At 43.6% G+C, this 16,707-nt stretch overlaps 1 protein-coding gene across 16 annotated transcripts in view; it reads left to right on the top strand.

The window, feature by feature from the left end:
* Positions 1–16,707, top strand: part of LPAR1 (lysophosphatidic acid receptor 1) — a 352,985-nt gene that overhangs the window by 210,779 nt on the left and 125,499 nt on the right. The window contains exons 1-2 of one of the 16 annotated variants that reach the window (XM_023628629.2): positions 9,599–10,077; positions 12,794–12,878. The exons of 5 other annotated variants lie outside the window; for them this stretch is intronic. The gene's annotated coding sequence lies outside the window, so the exon portion shown is untranslated. Of the gene's footprint in view, positions 1–9,577; positions 10,078–10,101; positions 10,297–10,616; positions 11,167–12,793; positions 12,879–15,928; positions 16,556–16,707 lie in introns of those variants that run through there. 10 more of the 16 variants (XM_070251329.1, XM_023628627.2, XM_023628628.2 and 7 more) reach the window with 10 other exon arrangements.

Below are 16,707 nucleotides of genomic sequence, written 5' to 3'. Positions count from 1 at the left end.
AACTGTTAAAAGCATGAGAGATTTTTTTGAAAAAGGTAATTGGATAAGATGAAAAAGAAGATGGAAGACAAAAGGGAAACATGCAAACAAATTTAAAATTCAATGTAAGTAAAATTGACATTGGAGTGACTAAAGAGAAAAAATGCTATAGGTAATAGAATCAATCATGTGGATTTCACACTTTATAAGCTCTCCTAAGAGGCAGGGGGAAAACACAAAGAGATAAAAATGACAAGAGGGTAACTGAATGGAGAACAGAGCAAAATGAGCCAATATATGGATAAGGCTATTTCTGAAGAAGACAGAACAAAGAAAAGAAAAGGTAGTGATTAACTATATAGTAGAAGAAAACTTTCTTGAACTTATTCTATAAAGATTTATAAACCTGTTACATAAAGACCTAATTTTGTAGATTTGAAGGAGTTTCTAGGTTACAACATAGTTTTCTTTTTCCTTTTTGAAGAGAATAGAAAACATTCAAAGATATGCAAAGACTAAAATACATACCACCCATAAAGCCTTGTTGAAAAGTGCGAAAATTACTCCGTGTCTGAGTTGTACCAAAGTGAGAGCATTTAAAAATTATTGTTAAGAAAAAGGATGAAATGAATAATTAAGCATTCAGCACCAGAAACTAAAGAGGATTACAAACTAAACCCAAGGGAGGCAGTAGGAATGATTTGACTCTAAACAAAACAATGAGATACACACAGCAGAAAATGAATAGCATTGATAAATATATCCTATATATTTCTTTTTCTAAAGCGTAAAAAAAGACCTTTATCAAAGCAAAGCGTTAGGAAAATGAAATATTAATCTACAGTACTAGGATAAACAAAGGGGTAAATACCATAACAATTCTAATACAAGCAACTTGAAAATCTTAACGAAATGACTATTACATGACAGTTATTCAAGCATAAACAGTAAGTTAACTTAAAAAGGACAGTGATTGTGGAAGATACTTATTATGGGTTGGGTTCCCTGGGAAGTAGACACTGAGGCTGAGTGAGGAATGCAAAGGGTTTATTGGAAAGTAACATCTATGAAAGAAAAAGGTAGAGAAGCAGGATAGGGTTGGGGGAGCCATTAGACCATGATACAGACCCCAAAAAGTTTTGCTAGCCCACTATGAATCTTGGGAGCAAATATGGTCCATTGGAGAAGTCTCTCACTGGACAGTAATAGCTAAGCCCTTGTACCATCTTCCTGTTCAGTCATTGACCATCGTCCACCATGGGAAGAGCATGATCTTGGCTGTCACTTTGCTCATTCATTGGCTGAAGGGATACCCTAAGAAGAGGGTAGCCTCACCTCAAAAGCTACAGACAACACTGAAAGTGCTAAAAGCCATGGACTATCTGCTAACCACACTCTTTCCAGTTGGTCAGTGAGTTCTTTCTTCAAACAGATCTGAATGGCACGTCTCCATGTCTGCCATAGTCTACTCCTTGCTTCACATGGATCCACGCCTCCAAACTTGCTGAGGAAGCAGCACTTCCAGGCATCTAGTGGGCCCCTCTTCCTGAGGAAAAACTTAGAAAAGGGAAGTGAGTGGGATTAACTACAGCCTTCATCATTGCAGTTCACCTCAGGGCCACAACTGGTACTTATGCCCTCCTCTCATGAATTATATATTCTAAATTCCCCTCACCTTCAGCTAACACCTCTGCCAGTCTTGGTAACTTACATGGTGAGGCACAAACCTCATTCCTCAGGGGTCTGTGTCCTTGGTAACCACACTCTTCTTTAGTTGCTATATTTGTTTATTCACAGTCACAATCAGGGAAGGGAGTACCAAGAGGCACCCACCTGGGCCACGCGAGTTCTGCACATTTTCCTCCATGTCCTCATCTAATAACAGCAGCCCTATCTCCTCCTGCTAATTATCAGGGTGAATTATCCCTGAAGGGATTGTGACTGCACTTGTCTGCTGGGCTCTAGACACAAGGACCCCAAACTGTCCAGGCAGCAATCATAGTGTGTAGTTCAATGGAGCTTTGGCTCTAAGACTTTTGATTCTGGTAAGAGTGCAGAATGTCTACCTTGCAGATCCCAGAGTTGTGTGGAGAGAAGCACAAAGTCACACAGTAGGTCATTGAGAGTGATGTTCCCACCCTCTAACTTCATGGACTCATGTATTTTTCCTATTGGCAACAAGGCACCACATAAAGGTCTCTGATCTAATGCATATACTGAATCCTGAAAGATGGTTCCCCATCATGGTAGGGTACTATCTCCAAGTTGGTGCTTCAGCTTTGTCTTCAGCAGGACATTCTATCCCTCTGCAGGAAGCTTCTGGATAGAGCAGTATGTGATAAGACCATATGATTCATTCTTGAACTTTCTTTACTGTAAACTAAAAGCCTTGGTTGAATGTTGTGTGGGATTCCATGCCTGCGGATCAGGCATTCCAAAGGTCCTGGATTGCAATGCTGGTTGAGGTCCTGAGGGCAGGACAGGTAATGCCATATCCAGAATAGGTGTTTATTCCTGTGGAAATGAACCAAAAACCCTTCTAGAATGGAAGAGGCCCAACATAATCAACTTGCCACCAAGTTACCAGTTGGTCTCCTCAAGAAACAGTCCATACTAGGGGCTCAGAGTTGGTCCATGCTTATATCTATGCTTGGGGCTTTGAACTGGTCCCTGTTGCTGGCAGTTTGGACATTCAGAAGCAGCATTAGAGGAATCAGCTTTGGTAAGTGGGAGTCTGCACTGTTGGGCCTATGCATAGTCTCCCTCTCTGCCATGGTGGCCACTTTATTCATGTATCCATCGTGCAGGTGACAAAGGCTGGCTCAGCATTCCTGTTTGTGGAGATGAATGGGAATTCTACCTCTTCCCTCTCCTTTACCAGTTGGAAGGATTACAGAAAAGGGAGGATCGTGTTCTTTCAAGTTCATCTTGGAATAGATTATGACACAATGTAACATACACTTGCCAAAACCTATCTCTAACGGGTCAGATCCATGCTCTCTAAGTCTAAATTTCTACAGGCCAGTGCAGATCTCTCCCTGGCAAGAAGTCCACTTATTGTTATTGTTGTTAAGCTTTCAGAAACTTAAAGTCCCAGAAACGGGTTTTAAAGATAACTTTTCACAGACACTTTTCATGATATCTTCTTGGAAATTGGAGATAAATTAATCTCATCAGCAAATTCTATCCAGGCTCAATTGCTACCACTTCCTTCCTTCTGATGATAGTGCATCTTCCCAGGGGTTTTCAAGTGTCTTCCGTTACTGTTTCAAACTCCTTACACTCCATCTGTGCTCTGAAATGAGCAGTGACTTCTGCGAGGTCACCTCTTGTTTGCATGGCCGTATCTTATATCAAATTTGTTCTTATTCTAGGGTTTGTAATCTTTCCATGGTGCAGACACAAGGTGGCCAAGGGTTCTTAACAATCATGGCTAAGAACTCCATGCTTAGTGGATGTTATGGACTGAATTGTGTCTCCCTAAAATTCGTATGTTGAAATACTAACCCCCAGTACCTCAGAATGTGACTGTATTTGGAGATATGGCCTTTAAAGAGGTAATCAAGGTAAAAATGAGGCCATACGGGTGGGCCCTAGTTCAATAGGGCTGGTGTCCTTATAAGAAGAGGAGATTAGGACACAGACACATGCAGGCTGAGGGGAGGCCAAGTGAAGACATGTGGAGAAAACCACCATCTGCAAGCCTAGGAGAGAGACCTCAGAACAAACAACGCTTTCAACATCTTGATCTTGGACTTCTGGCCTTTAGAACAATGGGACGATAAATTCTGTTGTTTAAGCTACTCAGTACTGTAGTACTTTGTTATGGCAGCTTTAGCAAACTAATACAGTGGGTATGAGTCTCAGTCAATAAACTTAGATATTCAGGAAGTATTTTTCTATATTTCAGATTAAATTCTTACTCTGGATTTCCCATTCCTCAGGGTTCGTGGGTAAACACGAGCTCAGTTCTTTTGGAGTTTTCTTCCATTCTTAGAGAATTACACACACCTATCCAGGTCAGTCACCATTCCAGAGTTTTATATAATGTCAGTGTGTTCGAGGGGCCCATCTAGGATTGGTCCTTAGAGGTTGCCTCTAAGACTTCCTTTGTCTAAGTCCACTGCTGCCATGCTACCCATGAGACATGAGCATCTGTTACTGAGCTATTCTAGGTGCCATCTACCTAAACAAATTTCACAGTCTTTCCTTCTCAAGGGTTTTGCATTCTTCCCACAGCATTGCCAGGAAGCAGGGCAGAGGTGCCCTCTGATCTCAGGATACAGACCTCTCTCTGTCGCTCTTCCACTCGAAGAGTATTGTTTTTCCCTCGAGTCTATACATACCACTCTATGCCTGTGAATCCCCTTCTTCTAAAACCTTAGGCATTCTGTAAAAATTTTTGGCTCTTCTGTTTTCTGTTTTGCCATATACTTTCCTGAGCAATGAACACAGAGCATATGACTGACTCTTCAACAATGAGAGAGAAGAAAGTGGAAACACAGGGAGAAGAAAACATGGAATAAAAATCTCAAACTACAGTCCTGTCATATACCTATTCTATCCCACTAAAGACAGAAGAAACTATACAGTATTGATTATAGAAATATATTTTATGGTTGTATAGAATTAGGATACTAGCCATGGAAAATCACAGTCTTTATTCATAGGAATATCTATTGACTTGTTTACTATAAAGTTAACTTTTATAAGATATGTTTATCATGTTTCTTGGTTTTACACAGGAGTACAATCATTTTCTGCTCTTAGATGTTGTAGCGTTCATATGTGTTTAATCACAATGGTAGTCCCCAGAGAATATAATGGCTGAACATTCTTTCATAACAGTTTGTTTTAGAAATACCATCGTATGGATAGACCCAAAAAATTTCACCTGCATTAAAAATTATTTACAAACAATAAATTGCACCAATCTTAAGTGTTCAGTTCAGTGAGTTTGAACAATTGTATACACCCACGTTACCACTACACAAAGCAAGATATACGACATCTCCCTCACCCCAGGAAGTTCCCTTCTGTGTCTTTTCAATCCCTACTCCCTAGGCAATCATCGTTCTGTTTCTAACATCATAGATGAGTTTTGCCTGGTCTGGAACTTCATAGAAATGCAGTCATGTAGTATGCACTATTTTGTGTCTGTCTTCTTCTGTTTAACCTGTTTTTGAGATTCACCCATATTGCTGTGTATGGCGGGAGTTTGCTCCTGATATTGCTGACTAGTCTTCCATTCATATCCATTCTCTTTTTAAGCCAAAGTAACTAGTAGATCCCCAAAATTTAGTGGCTCAAAGAACAAGGAATATCTTTTCACATAAAAGTCCAGAGAGGGTGTTCATGTCAGTAGGGAGGCTCTCCTTCACGTGGCCACTTAGTATCAGGACTTAGGGCTGCCTGTCATCTTCAAGCCATGGGTTCCAAGGTTGGTGTGGGCATCACCATCCCAGTCAAACCAAACGTACAAAGAGCATGAGGGAGCACGTGTGAGAAGATTTTAGGGAGTCCTAGAATCTGCAGAAATCACTTATGTGTACATTCTACTGGAGAGAACTCTGTTATGTGGCCTCAACTACTTGCAAGAGAGGCTGGGAAATCTAGCCTAGCGGGTGCCCAAGAAGGCAAGAATGGATATTGTTGTTAGAGGCCTCTGCTATGATAGGTATACTCTACATTTATCTGTAGAGCAGTTTCATAGCTTTGATTAGATTCTGAAAGGGGTCTACATTCAAAAATGTTCCAGGGGCTGGCCTGCTGGCATAGTGGTTAAGTTCTTGTGCTCTGCTTCGACGGCCCGGGTTCACAGGCCTGGATCCTGGGCATGGACCTACACACCGCTCAGCAAGCCATGCTGTGGCAGTATCCCACATACAAAATAGAGGAGGACTGGCATAAATGTTCGCTCAGGGCCAATCTTCCTCACACACACACAAAAAAAGTTCCAGAGCCTCCTGTTAAGGGACCACTAGTACTGCTGATTCCACCTTGCTCTAGAAGATATAATAAGCTATCAAGTCAAAACAACAGGATAACATAAAATATACATGGCTTAGGAAAACCCTCTGATGCATTTTTGCCCAGGGTGGCCCAAAACTGTTAATATTCCTTGGAATACTCATTGCAGGACTTGAGGCTGACATCATATCAACTACTGGAACTCACACAAATCCAGCATATTAGAATCAGCCATATTTTATTTGAAAGAAAGGAGCAGACTCTTTTATGGTTTGCGCTTTTTGTAACTTGTATAAGATATTCTTCTCCACCCTGAAATGATGACTATATTCTAAAAGTTTAGAAGTTTTATTTTGCAAATTTGGGTCTTTACATCATTAAGAACTTATATTTGTTTACGGTGTGAGGTAGAGATCCCGTGTTATTTTTTTAATTTAATATCTATAGAGAGAGTGCTAATTATCTCATGTTTTTAATTTTCTTGAATCAATAATTTTTGGTACTTTACATTTACTAAAAAGAATCTATTTTATATAAGCTGTTAAATGTCTTAATATTCTCTTAGTATTAAAACTCTGCTGAAACTATAATTATAATCTCATTCATAGTCTTATTTCTTTTCTCTTTTTTCCCCACGACAAGTCTTACTAGAAATTCACCAATTTTGTTTTATAGAACTAGCTTTTGGGTTTTTTAAAATTTATTTATTTATTTATTTTTTGGTGAGGAAGATTGGCCCTGAGCTAACATCTGTTGCCAATCTTCCTCTTTTTTTTTTCTCCCCATAGCCCCACTGCATAGTTGTATATCCTAGTTGTAGATCATTCCAGTTCTTCCATGTAGGATGCTGCCACAGCATGGCTTGATGAGTGGTGTGTACGTCTGCGCCAGGATCTGAACCAGCAAACCCTGGGCCACCGAGGAGGAGCTTCTTTGTATCCAGGTCTATTTTTAGCTCTAAAATTACACATGTAACAGAAAGATGTGATAAGAAAAAGGTGAGCAGGCGGTCACTGTGTTTAGGATTTTCATTTCATTGCAGTCTAGTCTTCATACAGGGCTGCTGTACACACAATTCCAACTTCTCCCCATTTCTGGAGTTTTCTTGTGCCACTTTTACCCTAAAGAGTGTTATTTTTATTTTATTTTTTTACTAAATTGGGCCACCTCACCCACCTCTGCCACTGGCCTTTTAAAATAGAAAGGTTTCCTAAGGAGAACGAGGGGAAAAACACCAGAGAGGCACAAATACCCCATTTTAAGGAGGAAGAAACCTACGCTGGGGGGACCTGAAAAACCTTCCCAGGCAGGCTGAGTTCTCTCAGGGCACTGTTTCACCAAAATATATTCTTTGACTCTGTCTACATTAATAGACTGGGGGGAAAGTTTCCAACAGATCTTTTTGCTGATAGCTTTGATTATTCTGTAGTAGAAAATTTCAAAGACTTTTTGCCAGACGGAAGGGAACGTGGGAAGGAGGAGAGAACTGGCATGACCATCAAACTCTTCTGGATAAACAGTAGAGCCCACAGCAGTGACAGCAACTTTTTGGTCCTAAATGCTTTGCAAATTATAATCCTTAGACCACTTGATAACATCAATAATCTGACAAAAAGTCTACAGTATCCTTTAAGATATTAATGTAAACTCTGCTTGAAATACGCTTCATTAAAATTCTCTTCATTTGGCAGAAAATGTTTGTTCTCACTTTGACGGCACCAGCTATCTTTGGGTCTGGCTCTGCTGAAGTCATTTGAAGAAACAAATCTAGAGAAACAAAGCTTGGCAGAGGTTAAGAGAGAAGGTCTAGGCCAGAAAGCATTAGGGTGACAATCCAAGAAAGGGAGTAAGTCTGAATGGCCAGAGGGCCACAGACAGACAAAGACATTAGAGAAAGCATATCAAGGTATCCTTCTTCGTCTCCATGGAAACAACCTCATCCACTCAAGTGTTTCAAGAAGCTCGTTCAAATATATTATCTTACTTTGATAAAGACAACTTGGAACCCAATACAGTAGACTGTACTGGTATTAATATCCCGTTTTACAGATGAGAAAACTGGCTGACTTGGAACACCACACTAGTTTTGATGGTTTCATTTCTGTGCTGAACTGGATTCTGTATCAGATTTCATTTTCTCTCTCCTTGTACACTGGGTGTGCAACCTACATTTGACTTTAAAGTTGTTGACCTAAAGCTGGCTGCAGAGTAGTCTCATTCAGACAGGTCCACGCTTGTCACGAAGACAGGTCTGTCCAGGCTGGCCTTGTGTTTTGTTCTCCATTTCATTTTAGGCCACAGTAGACCAAATAAACAGGAAATCAAGTGTTTCCCGGCAAATAGCTTAGAACTCTGAACCCACATGTATTGTGAGGACAGAATTCCCCACTTGATGTTAGAAATCACCAAAGAGTAGTTAAGCATTTGATGCATAGTTAAAGCAGAAGCAGCCGTATTTCTTAAGATGGTAAGAGAGAAAATCAATATATTGAAAAATATTCAAGCTAAGTGGTAGACAAGAAACTCATTTGCACTTTTGATGTATGAGGAAGGACGAAACATTAAAATGATTAATTTTTAAATTAAGTAAATAATTATTTAAAAATATTGATATTAGTAATATAATAATTTAATTATTTTAAATAACAATTTTAAATATTCTTTTCATTAGATATAGAAGTTTTGGTATTGAGAAATCTAAAAGTAAATGAAAGGAGTGTGACAGGGAAATTAGTTAAGTGATTTTCCTGAGTTGGGTACGGCTACGGTTGACAGTAAAAGCACCTTTCAATATATTCTTATTTTCTTACCAATATATACATTTTATTATACTTAGATTTTATGGTGGATGTTTTCCTATTCATCCCAATATAACACTTCTTAGAGTTTAAGATCAACTCCTCTCATTGTCTGTGAGATAAGAGTATCTACACGAACACATGAACATAGCACTGTGCATGTATTAAAATTTCTATTTTTTTTCACATTTTAAATGGATTATTGTAAAACAAATCATAAATTGGTAGGAAAGGAGAGAAGGCAGAGCCATTTAAAGGTCATTTTTTAGAAAAGGGGATTTGATGGGTTGTTTTAAAAAGGAAACAGCTTCAGATAGTAATTGGCTAGCAGCCAGGGCTTAACCTTGAGCACCCCGTGGAAACCACAAGGTGAGCACAGTCAAGGTTCTAAGCAGTGACAAAGGGGAGATGGTTATGTTCCCCTTGAAGCATACCTCACTGGATGTTGAAAAGTTTCCATCCCTTGCAAGAAGTCTTCCCCTCCCCGCCCACTGCGGTTTACAGTGACCTCTCCTTTCTGCAAAGCCCAAGATTCCCGAATGACCACCACCACTGCAGCCCTCCCTCGCTGTTCTGGGTTTCTTAGACGTAGCGGTATCAGTCCAGCCGAGGCCCCTGTCCTACTGCTGTCGTGCCTCCTAAGTGCCGTTTCAGGCGCGAGTTCACTGAGTTTTCACTTCTAAGCAGCTACTTTTGGTGTGTGGCGGCTTCAGCAGTGGCGCGAGAGCCAGAGAATTGCCAACACTCCGGAAATCCCGGGAAGCCACGGGTGGGAGGTGGGCGGCGGGTGGCCCGGCTGGAGAGCTCCTGATTGACCGGGTATTATAGGACCAGGGCGAATCTCTGTGGCTGTCACTTTCTGGAGAACAATCCCCAGGCATTAGTCCCGCGCCGCTCCCGCCCACACCTCCAGGTGTGCATTCCCCGCCCTTAATTACTCTCCTAAAATTGATAGTTTGCACTTGCGAAGTTACCCTGGGAAAGCGGAAGAGAAATTTATAATCATGGATCTGGAGATGTAGGGGACACTGTCACACTGCTTTGGTCTGCAGACCCAGTCAATCGATAACTCACAAGTAGAAACGTGTACACCTTTCCGGCAGCAAAGTCGACTCTTTCTTTGCAGCCTCCACTGAAAGGCTGCGCTGGGAGAAACTTGGTGCCTTCTGGAAAGTTTAGAAACTGAACTACGAGAGAGGCCATACTTCAGGGGTTTTGCAGGCCCCGCGATGTTTTCTAGAGCTTTTCTAGTGGGAAGAGAAGAGCGACAAAATGAAAATGCAACTTCTGCGGGAGCCCACCCGGGTCCCGCGAGCTGTCGGGCGCAGAGGTGAGGGCGGGAGGGGCTGGGCGTGGGGATCCGGAGCGGGCGGCTGCGGTTCTCCAGTCGTGGGTGTGTCTGATGGGGTTGTGGGGTCGGTAAGATAATGAATGGGAGGTTTAGGTTACCCCCCTCCTTTCCCCCGCCCTGCAGCCAGGGCAGGAAGTTTGGCCAATGAATGGGGGAGGAGGAGCTCAGAGAGTAGGGGAGCAGGGGGCTTCACTCCAGGTAAGGAAATGAGCTAGGGGGCGGGAGTCTGGGGGTGCGGGAGCTGCTGACTTGTGCTACGTGGAGCAAGCAGAAAAGAAAAAAGGCGGAGGAAAAAGGAGGCTGGCGTCCGCGCCGCTTCTTTGGCCCTCCCTGGCGCCCCCTCCCCCGCCGCCCCTGCCAGCGCGCCAAACCCCAGCAGCTGGAGCAGAGCGGCGGCGGACGCTCCCCGAGTTGCGACTCCCCTGTCCCCCAGCGGAGCGCTGCCTGGAGCTTGGGCGGTCTGGGCCCCGGCGCCGCGGAGCCCTCCCCGCCAGTGCGCGGGACCCCGGCGGGGTGGGCGCAGGGGGCGGCCCTGCTCCGGGCGACAGCCGAGGGGCGGGCGGAGGGCCGGGCTCGGCTGGCTGCGGGGATCGACAGAGCAGCCCGGGGCCAGCCCGGGGGCGGAGGGAGCTGGACGCGCAGCGGCGGCGGGCGCAGGTAAAGCGGCGGGCGCGGCGCGGGGCGGGAGACTGCGCCCCCCGGGCGCGGAGCCAGTGGCCGCCGTGTCGCCTCCGCCGCCAAACGGCGCGCTCGGATCGCGCTGTCCCGCGGTGGACGGGCTTTGTGGCTGTGCGTGCCTGGGGGTGTGTGAGTGAGCGTGTGTGTGTAAGTGTATGTGTGTGTGCGCCTGCTCGCTTGTGTCGGGTGTGGGTGGCTGTGCGTGCTTGCGAGCCGGCCTGCAGGAGGCGAGGCGCTCCTGGCCTCCCTAACCAACCAGTTCACTGAACCCCGGGAGAGAAGTTGCCGCAGCCGCCGGGACCGCCGGCCCGCCTGTCCCCTGGCCAGGTCAGTGCGTCCCCGGGGCCCGCGCTCTGCGCAGTCTGCGGCCCGGACCCGCCCAAGTGACACGTAGGTGGCCTCCGGTTACCTGGATCTGGGGTGGGGGGGGGCACGAGAAGGCTTGCGCGGGGCGCTAGAAATTGCCCCAAAGCCGCGTCCAAGTGGACGTAGACCGCCGGGGGTCCCCACGCCCAGCAGCGCGGAGCTCCCGCGCCACTTGCTTCTCACCGACCGACTCAGCAGTCTCTCCCTGGCTGAGGACTTGAAGCTTAAAGTTTCTGTCCAGACGCCTAACAAACACGCTTAGCAAGTAACTGGGAAATCTAAGGCAAGGGAGTGACCTGGCTTTGAATCGGTGGTTTTGAAATCGACGGCCTCATTTGGTTTTTGTAGGACTAGTTTGTTGTGAATGGATTGAAAATTTACTCTTGTTTTTCTTTGCTGCCATTTGGCCTTTGATGTGTAAGAATGACGGCATCCAGGACTTGTGGCTGCCTTCAGTCTGGGGCCTGAGGTTGTGGATCTCTGCTGCTCCTTCTGCTCTTCTTTCTTTCTTTTCCTTTATGTTGAAATCTGTGGATGTTTCATAAATGTGGGTTTCCAGTGAACGCTCGCTTGTTGAAGTTTCACTATGAATGCGTTGTTTCCCATTGGAATAGATACATATTTGCAAACATGAATTTGGAAAACATGTAACTGCAGTTATGAGAGCAAAATCCACTATTCCTTCAGGCCCTAACAGTCCGTGTTTTTCACCTATTTGCATAAGATGTCGTTTGCCCAGCGTAAGCATAACTGGGAAGCCAGAGGTCTGTGATTCACAGCCTGCAAACTGCTAAGTTCTTCTAAGTTCAAAGCTGTTTCTTTGTCAAATACAAGAGTAAGCCCCAAGGAAAAAGGGTGTATACTGGAGTTATGGCTGTTTGGACCAAACTAAATTGCATTAACACACACACACACACACACACAGAGATATAATGCCATCTAGTTGTTTCTGCCTTTGATTCTCCAGATTTGGGTAGGAGTGAGCATATTTGCCCCAAATGCAAAATTGTAAATAATGATCAGCCTTGTAAGTATGTTAAGGCTGCATTTTTCTTGATACTGTTTAATTTGAGGATAAAGAAGCTAAGTATTAAGAGAAAGAAGTAGTGTGTGGAAGGCACGGGCTGAGGGGCCAGGCGGGAGGACTGGGTTGTCATAATCCGAGCCGGCTCGCCTGCTGCGTCCTCTAGCGGTGCGACCTTAGCCAGTCAGGTCAGCTCATCCATTGTCTTGGCGTCCTCATCTGGAAAATGGAGGGGTTTGATGATCTTTGTTATTCCTCCCAACTCCCCAAATAGCTGCACACTTGTGGGTGGTTATCTCACGTTAGAACAGTAGGAAGGGAGTAAAGGGAAGTATGAACCGGTTCATCTAGGGGGTGAGAAAGGGTAGGAGGGCCAAGAAAGTGAAGAAAACCAGCAGTAGGAGGTTCCTGAAAGGGGAAGAGCTTTGAACTGGGAGTTGATTTTCCTCTATTTTTTCTTTCCTGCTCCACCGGGGCATCAACAATACTTGTTCCCCCTCAGATCAGTCTTCCATTACCCTTATTATTTAAAGTGTGTGAGCTTGCTTGGCCTTAAAATTGTCGTGGAGTCCAGGTGACCCCTGTCGTCTGACCTGACCAACTTCCTGTTGCATCGTTGTCTCTCAGGGTTCAGCAGCTGCCCAGTCCTGTGGGCGCTCAGTGGATCTCAGTGTCCCTGTGAATGATGGGAAACGATAACAGAGGCCGGAATGTAAGTTGCCCTTTCAACGACTTGCGTTTTGAAACTTCCATTTTTCATTTGAAACTAATATTCTCCCAAAAGTAACTTGATTTAAAAAAAAAAAATCATACCATAGACTTTTCAAGGTTTTAATCAATCTATTCTGTTAGACCTACTGGAAAATTCGGAGAAAGTAAAACTCTCACTTGCAATGTCTTTTTGATACGTAATGACATTCAGCCTGAAGTTGGTGAGTTTTAGGGCCAAGAATCTTATTTCAAATGCTTAGTAAGGAAAGTTGCCATCTGGGCAGAATACACTGTGTCATTTTCACTGGGAAGCTGCAAGTGCTCAGCAAATAACAAGATTTAAAATTTCGTTTGAGGTCAGGATTTTAAGGTCTGTGCTTGATGTGTGGCCTGTCTTCCTTTTCTTTAATTTTTTGGTACCCATATGCACACACACTTGAGTAACATGATTTATTTTAAAAGTGAAGTGTGATGTAATAAAACTTGGAACATAAGCTCTTGGTTTAAAGCCTGAAAGTTTGTTCTGGCCTTATTAGCTCAGCATCATACTATCTGGTTTCTTATTTTTACATATCGTGTTACCCCCCAAAATCCCTGTCGTGTTATTATTTAACTGTCTCTTGGAGAACTATTATGGATGTCTTAGAAAGTTGGGAGAAAAGGAGGAAATTTTAATTGGATAAGCAATTACTGAATTCCTTCTGTAGTGGGAGATCCAAGGATGATAAAAAGGAGGCTCTAGAAAGGGCTGCAGCGCAGAGAGAAAAGGTGCAGCTAACTTCAATATATAGCAGCTGGGTTGCATAACCAGGTGGCAGCTGTAGAATCTAAGAACCTTGGCATGCCAGAGGATGGGAAATTAAATTCTGACTCTGGGGAAGACTTCACAAAAAGGATTGAAGGATGAAAATGATGTGTCTCTTAAAAGATGAATGGTGGGGAGTGAAGATACAGTCTGAGTCGGGGGGGAATGAAGGCTGGAAAGATACAAAGAGGTAAATTATGGGGGACCTTGGATGTTACTTTAAGGAGTTGTGCTACATGGGGATGGGAAGGGAAATATTAAATATTATTTAATCCTAAGATGCAGGCAGACATTGAGTAACACATTGGGGCATAGCGAGGGGTGCCATGACTGAGAGATGACTGGGCTTTTATTCCATTCCATTCCATTGTAACTCAGGGCTAGTGAGTTTTAGAGCACTGCTGCCAGCTTATCCAGATTAGATAAAGGTTCTAGAATAAATGAGTACGCAGTTTCTTCCCCCATATTCCTCTCAAATTGATAGTGGTCTTTTGAGAAATCTAATTTAGTAACAATTAGTAATGCTACTGTCTTACATCTGGACGTTGTGAGGCCTTTTGAACATGTGGGTTAAAATCACTCTCCAGGCACAGAGCTGACCAAGAAAGCATTCTGTTTTGTTTTGGGAAGGGCCTGCTAGTTAATGCTAATTTAAACATGACTCCAATGGCAACTGGCATTCTTGACCCTGTTTATGTTATACATAGTATTTAACCACAGTGGTTGACTATTTGTAGCGCAGAAGAGAGAGAATTATTATTAGCTTAGAAGTGGGGCTCACGCCCTTGTAAAGGGAAAGGGGGATGAGAGAGAGGAGGTGGGGAGAGACTAGCCCCTGGGTACTGCAGTGAGGGCTGACACAACCCTGAACATCCTTTGTTAAGTTGGACCTCCGATAGAAGTGGCTTGCTCAATGCTGGAGACTGAGACTTTGTTAAGAACCTTCTTTCTGGTCATCTGCTTTCCCCCCATGAATCTCTAGAGCTAAGGGGTCTAGCGCATTATCTCTCAGATGGAAAGAATCTCTGTGGGATCCATTTGGGAGAGAGATTCAACAGCGATGCAGGTTTCCTCTCACGCCCCAATCTCGCACAGGGGTCACAGGTGGGAGTGATGGCTTGTCAGCTGCATGTCAAAGGTGGAGCTGATTGGGTAAGTCTTCTAATTGCCCTTGAATCTGGAGGTGCTGGGCTACCAAGGAGGTGGATAATGAAAGGAGATTAGGTCAGCTGCTTTTAACTGTCTTCTGAATACAATCGGAATGAATGATCCTTCCAGCAGTGGGTTTTATCTTCTGCAAGGGAACTTGGGTTTGGACTGTTTAATCAGTTAATTAGGATTGTTAAGTTAAGGAGTCCGAGGTTAGTATCCTTTATTTCTTACAAGGATACATGTTTTTTTGGAGGGAAGGGAGGAGTGGTGATGGTGGTGATTTTATTTAAATTCACTGGCATTTTCCCCCCCAGCAGGTTAATATGATTTCAAAGCAGTGTTGTTGTTGTTATTGACTTATGGGGAGGGGGCAAAGAAAATTGTCTTAATACATCTGATCAGTGTTATAGAAACTTTAAACTTGAAGTTCATGTAAAATTCAAATTTCTTTCAGGAAGGCAAGAGGACTGTTTTACTGCATGCATGGATTTAGGTTATAATTTATTTTTGTGTTGCTGTTTTAAAAAGGTGATACAATGACAGGGCAGACTCTTTAGTCCAGTGCTAAAACAAACATGGATAAGCCCGAAGGAGGTAGATCAGCCTGTGTTTGTGGTATTTCATATGGAGATAAGGGAAAATGATCTCAAAACCAGCCTCTTTCTCTAAAAGAGAAAAAGAAAGTTTCACTAATAATACCTGGTCATGGGGGGCCAGCCCGGTGGCATAGTGGTTAAGTTCATGTGCTCCACTTTGGTGGCCTGGGTTTCACCTATTTGGATCCTGGGCATGGACCTACACACTGCTCATCAAGCCATGCTGTGGCAGCGTTCCACATAGATAAACTAGGAGGACTTACAAGTAGGATATACAAGTATGTATTGGGGCTTTGGGGAGAAAAAAAAGAGAAAGATTGGTAACAGATGTTAGCTCAAGGCCAATCTTCATCACCAAAAAAAAAAAAAAGAAAGAAAGAAAGAAAAGGGTACTTTAAGGAAAAAAAACCACAAAAAACCTGGTCATGGATCTCTTCCGGGAGGGATTTCCAAAGTTGAAACTGTTAAAGGAACTTTTGTTCCTTATGGCCATCATGTGTGCCTATGCTTCTTAGGGTTTAGGATTCATTATAAAGAGAGTGCTACTGCAAGCCGTTCCTTTTTAGCAAGTTTCCCTTTATCTATTTTCTTAACTTTCAGAACAATGGGCTGGATTTGATTTCCCGTAAATTTGCTATACTCAATTTTTTTTCTCTCTGTTTAAGTAGTTCCCCTTAACCAACCCCTAAGCTGCCTTCAGTCTGAAATTTTCCCCTAGCAGAAGGATATTCCTGGCTCTTTGGGAGAGAGATGATTCAGGGGCAGAGGAAACAAGTTCCATTCCACTGTAGCAGCACTTAATTGACTGCCTGCAGAATACCAAGCATTGTGCTGGGCACTGGGCACAGGGAGGGGCAGAGAAGAAGGCAAGATTCTTACCCTCCAGGAGGAGCATAAGGCATATTAACAGCTGATTGTAATTCGGTGTCGCAAGTGTGATGAGCGAGATAAGCACGTGGCACTATGGGGAGCACTAAGCGGGAGCCTCTGAGGGTCAGGGAAGGCTTCCGGAAGATTAGGATCTGGAAGGCCCCTAGGAGGTAAACCAAGAAACCTAGAAGAGAAGAAAGGGATCAAGATAGAGGGACTCAAGAGGCTTTCTCTTTCCAGTTTTGCAATTTCTGGGTAAGTCAAAGTTCCTCTCTTTTTACATCTGTAAAGTAGGAATAAGAACTGATATCATCTGGTTACTAATTCTAGTTTTCATTTACTTGTTCCTTAACTTAATCTTCTATTTGTTCATAAAGTCATTCCATATTCAATAGATACTTGTTGCG

The sequence above is a fragment of the Equus caballus genome, chromosome 25, assembly GCF_041296265.1.
Source record: "Equus caballus isolate H_3958 breed thoroughbred chromosome 25, TB-T2T, whole genome shotgun sequence".
Lineage (NCBI taxonomy): Eukaryota > Metazoa > Chordata > Mammalia > Perissodactyla > Equidae > Equus > Equus caballus.
The sequence above is the reverse complement of the archived record's forward strand: the minus strand, read 5'-3'. Positions and strand labels throughout refer to the sequence as shown.